The sequence below is a fragment of the Brachyhypopomus gauderio genome, chromosome 13, assembly GCF_052324685.1.
Source record: "Brachyhypopomus gauderio isolate BG-103 chromosome 13, BGAUD_0.2, whole genome shotgun sequence".
Lineage (NCBI taxonomy): Eukaryota > Metazoa > Chordata > Actinopteri > Gymnotiformes > Hypopomidae > Brachyhypopomus > Brachyhypopomus gauderio.
In genome coordinates, this window is record NC_135223.1 from 6145151 (window position 1) to 6151179 (window position 6029).

Consider the following 6029-nt stretch of genomic DNA (forward strand, 5'->3'; position numbering starts at 1 on the left):
TTCAAAACTTAAAAACAAATATTAAGCGTCTATAATCAGTATACATTCGTTCAGTGCATATTACTATGTATCATTTAAAATAAAAAGTACATAAACTTATTTTAAAAAATAAATGTAATATGACCTCAGTGCATTCAGCACTGCCCACTCAGTCCGTACACTGCTCAAAGAGCTCTTGAATCCACAAGTTCTCCTTTTGAAAATATAAAGATTTTGTAACAGGTTTGTTGCAAACCTGTTACAAAAAAGTCAGTCCAGACTAGTGATGGGATTTTCGGCTCTATTTTGAGATGCGGCTCTAACGGCTCTTCTTACTGTGGAGAGCCGGCTCTTTCGGCTCCCAAATGGCTCCCCATATATATTTTTTACATTATTAATTAATAGCTTAAACCTAATTTTATAACATTTTGTTTCATTATTGACATTGTTAAGCACTTGTGATGAGTAAAAATGCGGCATAACAATGCTTTATAAATAAAACTTTTATTATAACCAATTATTAAATTATCACAAAATAGCACCAAAAAGAACGCAATACAGCTTGGCCAATTGTCTGCCTGTTTCCACAAAAAAAGTGGAGATAACATGTTTTTTCAGTGTTTTCCCACCACGTTATTAACTGAAAGCTGCGTGTGATTGGTCAGATGTGTGGAACACACGCATGACATGCGGGCAGTGGAGACATTCTTTGCAGTGTTGTCCGAAATGATATGTGGTAGTATAAAGAAACACCCCTCAAAAACAGGGGAAGGAATTTACCTGATGTTGCATTGTGTTCCAGGTTTGAAAAGTGCTAAAGTAGGCTAAAGTACTTGAAAATGCTTTAAAATGTAACTGTATTTTGTTTCACAACAAATAGCTGTCTGACTGAATCGATGTGATAAAAAAGCGAATAATTTCGAGTATATGTATAAATATTTAACTTAAGTTTAAGGTGCTGGGAAATATTGAAAATGGACCTTGAAAGTGACGTACAAGTGCTTGAATTCCACCTTGTAAAGGTGTATGAACCCGGCATACATAACTTTGTTCATTGCGCTGAAGGTGCACGACCTCGCTTCTCACGGGGGTCCTCACGCAGGGGCGGAGCCACCGCGATTGCGTCATTTTCGGCGCCAAGGACTGACTGAGGAAATAAACTCTCCGCTCTCTACCACTGGCAGAAGCAGAGCAATACGCGCAAGGAGAGGGAGAGACAGCGAGGCACCGAAGGACAAATAAAAACAATGTTGGGAAAAAAACTGTGGCACTTGCAGAGCACAAGCGCAATACTGAAGGGAAAAAGCGGCTCCCAAATAGGATCCTAAAACGGCTCCCATTGTGGAGCCGGTTCCAATCGTTCACTACAAAGAGCCGGCTCTTAGAGCCGGATCGTTCGCGAACGACACATCACTAGTCCAGACCATATGCATGTGTGGACCCATTCAGAGGTGTTCAAGTACCCCTAAAAATGAGTGAAGTCATGTTTAAACCGACGTTTGTCTCTGATAAGCTGAATAAATGTTAAACCATAACCAGACAGCACAAGTAGGCTACATCCCAGAGACGTCGTATTTGCGTCAGTATATCGTAAAAACATCGCGCTCCATTTTCGAACGTCGCATATACATCATCTGCACGTCTAACGTACGGTTTAAAACGGGAACATCATATTCCTCGCCGTTTCATCGCTGCGGCGTCAAAACAACCTTACCCATCATGACGACCCTTTGCCCTGTGCATTTTTGTGAGATAATACACAAATGAGATGAGATAATGCACAAAAATCCTTACGTATAGTAGTTTGTTTTTGTTGCCTGTGTTAAAGTGGACAATTTTGTTTCTTTAATTGTAAGCGTCTTTGTGTTGTTGAAAGTGTTGTTAAAATTTGAAGTATTCATCTTATGTTGTCTTTGTTTCTGAAATGTAATTTCCTGTTATATGAAGCAATGTTACCATACATGTGAATACTACAAGAGATTCATCTTAAAGATACAGAGAAACTAGTAATGAATACACTGGACTTCCAAATAAATATAATTTAATTTGACCCTTTAAGCTATTTCCAGACAGAACAATGCTGACTTGTTAGCTAGCAAAACCTTTTTATATATTTATCCATGTGAAGTTGCATCCTCAATACACTGTAGGTCCCACAGATCCTGCCTGGCTGGAGGTTCACTTCACTTGAAACTGCCACTTACCAAACATGAGGGGGAAAAAAAGGGAAAAAAGAAGACAGACAGGGTAGCCAGAAAGATGGCCATGCTCAGTGAGAGATTATTTTATATACAGTTAGTTAATTAAGCATCCTAACAAAATATAACGGTGAGCTGCATGATTCATGGTTGTAGTGACAACAGAAATAAACAGCAAAACAGTGTAAGCTTGATCCAACATTGCGACAGCAACGAGGCTGAAGAATCTAACCACAAAGGGCCAGTTGAGCACAACAGATTCCATAACAAACTGGTTTAAAACAACCAGTCATAAGATCTTCTGTCTTGATGGAATGAAAACCTACAGCCACAACAGCCCATGTGCCAATACAATTAAGCAATGTATAATCATCCTTCTCTAATACATTTGTCCTGGCAAATTACTGGGGATCAATACACTCACCATGACATTCTAGAATGTTGACGTCTAATGGAAAGGACCAATGAGCGTCCAACAGTCCTGTACCTGTGGGTGAGCAACAGAAGGACTTCTTCAGGGAAACACAGGTAGGTAGTTATAACTCTACTGAGGTAAAATAAATAATGAAGAAATGTTTAATAACTGGTTGTTTAAAAGAATCTAACACTATCTATGAAAGAGAAGGAACATACACGGGCAATCTTAGCTATCCATTTTACTACAACGGCCCTGACAATCACGCGAGACAACACCACGAATTCAAACCAGCTTGTTTGTAACTATGGTTAGTGTTAGCATCTACTACAACGGACCTGACTGCAATCGCGCGAGACAACACCACAAATTCAAACCAGCTTGTCCGTTAGCTGTAGCCTAGGTTAGCTAGCTAGTTCACGTTAGCTTAGCTTCTTTGTAACTAAAAAATTGACAAAAAAGGTAAAGGGAATACAATCGCTAGTGTTGCATCCAATATTGTTTCCCCGTAAGTTCACGTACCCATTCACAAAAGGGCTAACCTGCAAAAAAGCACCTCACAAAAACTAGAATAAAAAAAAAAAAAAACTAGATATGAATCGTTAGATTAAGCAGGGTTAAGATCTTTTTATCTAGGTATTTGCATTAGACTTAATGTATAAAAACTAGCAAGAAAATATGTAAATTAAGCATTTTAAGCTTAATATAAGCCTTTATAATTATGTTTTCGTGTGTATAGTATCATGTATCTTCTAGTGGAATTTATCCAAGAGGGAATGACAAGTCCTTTACCCAAAGATTGGGTCAACATGGCCTCGCATGGTGTCCCCCATATAAGGGCTGGACCAAGTTCCTGAAAAGTATAAAAAACAGAGAGGCTCCAAGGCCAGAAGAAGGATGGACACAGCACCCGATACGGGTTCTTTAGGAATCAGGTAAATTGAAAATCCAATACATTTTCTAAACTTTCTTATAAGCCCAGACTTAAAATATCAAAATAAGGTAAACATTCAAAGGCAACTTATATCATTTTATATTGGCTAACTTATTTCCTTACTTTTTAGATACACTAGACAATGTCAACAGGAAATGGAAGACATCCTGTGACACATCCGACCTTAATTCCGATGCAGAAAACGGACCTAAATCAAGGTACATTCATCTTCCACTGAGGTAATCTCAGTAAGTATATATTAAGTACATAAGTATATATTGTGATTTAGATTACTTCAACTATAACTTACTTGCAGGTCAAAAAAGAGACCATGTTGGTGGTCAGATGAAGAGGTCTCAACCAAAACAAAGAGGCCCAAGAACAAATTACCTCGGCCACCACCACCACCAAAAGTACACAGTAAGCACAAAAACACCCAAATATTGTGTAGGAGCAGCAGGATTGAGAAACCCTGATATACAAAATGTTCTCTACAAATATATTAAACTCCAAATAATATATACATACATAATTAAAATGCACTGTCCTAAAATGCACTTCTTAGCTCCAATATCAAAACCACAGCTTACAGCCAAGGGGAAACCAGTAAACCCTCCAAACACCATGTAGGTACCTGCATTGAAATACAAAAAAAGAATGACTTAAAATGTATTTATATTTATAGGTATATGCCATTTATGTATTCACAGCTCCAAGTCTACCCAGAGTAAGGCAGCATTGGAAGGAGGTCAACTTCAGGACACTGCCTTCATGTCAGAGTAAGATTTCACTAAACAATGCTAAAAGAAAAATATCAGCAATGTTAACATTCAATAAATCCCCTAGCAGAACTACTCGCACACAGAATAGGGGCCAAAAATCCAGTTGACACTTCTGAAAATGAGGGGGAAAAGCGTAAAACAAAGAAAACCTGCATACTTCCAAATTATACCAACTAAATTACTACAACACAACATTTCAACCCATTTAGAAACGTAGATAAATAGATCACTTTATTAATCCCAGAGGGAGTCATGTATTGCAGCATTGTTATAGTATTCATGATGCTAAAAACACACTTGATGTGAACATTACACTTTGCTCTGCTGACACCACTCAGTGGTCAAATTCTAATGGATACTTTTCAAAGTAAGAAAGCACTGCTGATCTAAACCATGTCATTAAAATCTGATCAATTAAGTCTGATTAAACCTATTGTGTCAATGACCCCCCAGCATCAAACCCACCAATACACAGTCAGAATGTGGATTTTTAGAACAATGTCCTCCTATCAAAGTAAGGTTATAGGGTACAGTAAAACAGATACTTCATGTAAACTTAGCTTGTTCACTAAAATGCAGACAGTATCTGCAGTGTACCTTTATAAAGAAATTACAAACAGATATGCTGAAAACATGAAACTTCATAACTGGTTAATGCAATTAACATTTAATTTACACTGTATCTCAATTAGTGGTAAGCTTAGTCTAAAACAGGGGTGGCCAACCCTCTTTGCCTGGTTTCATGCGGCTCCCCAGCTGGTCCGCGGGCTCACCTGCACTAACGGGATGACACACTGCTACATTTTCGTGGTGCACGGTTTGTTTACAAGCCTAGCGAGCTGCTAATACTTTTAAAACCGGCGTAGTGGAAAACACGCATTTGACTGTCTTCACAGCTAATAATTTACACTCGGTCTCCCTGAACTGGTGTGGCAGAGGAGAAAAAAAAGGAATTTGGCACGCTCGAATCAAGGACAGGGTGGCCGCGGGTTCTTAAAAAGTCTTAAATTGTATTAAATTTCATTTTTGTCAAATAAGGCTTTGAAAAGTCTTATTTTGTCTTAAATTTTCAACCAAAATGTCTTAAATTTGCGGAGCTAAATTTAGGGAGGAATAATTCCATCAGCCATGTGTTGAACTTCGGGAGCGGAAATCGGTAGCCACGCAGTGTACAACCTTCGCAGTATTGCTCGCAAGTATTTCGGGCTTAACGAACACCCGTAGTTATTGGACTGGTGGTATCGTAATTTCATGCGGGCTGTATGTACGTTAACGTCTGTTCGGAGAGATGGGGAAATGCAAATTTAGCCAGAAATGGTTGGAAGATCCGAAATATTCTTGGTGGCTCAGAGCAGTCACAGATACCAGCGAGGCTCATCAGCAGCAGCCTGCAATATCAACGTTTTGCCCTGCTGCTGGCGCTACTGCAACGGCCAGCAGTACAACAAGAGAACCCATTCAGTCGAGCTCTGCTCAACATCGCATTCACGCTGTATGCAGCTCTACCAATACTTTGAAGGCTGAGGTAACATGGGCGCTAAAAAGAGTTACGAGTCACCAGGCATACAGATCCAACGAAGGAATTGACTCATTGTTTAAAACCATGTTCCCTGATTTCGCCTGGTTTATACTTTCGCGAGTGACCGTAGCGCGCGACTCCGCACACCTCGCGCGAACAACCAAAGCGTTGTAGTGTTGTCCAAAACGATATGTGGTAGTAT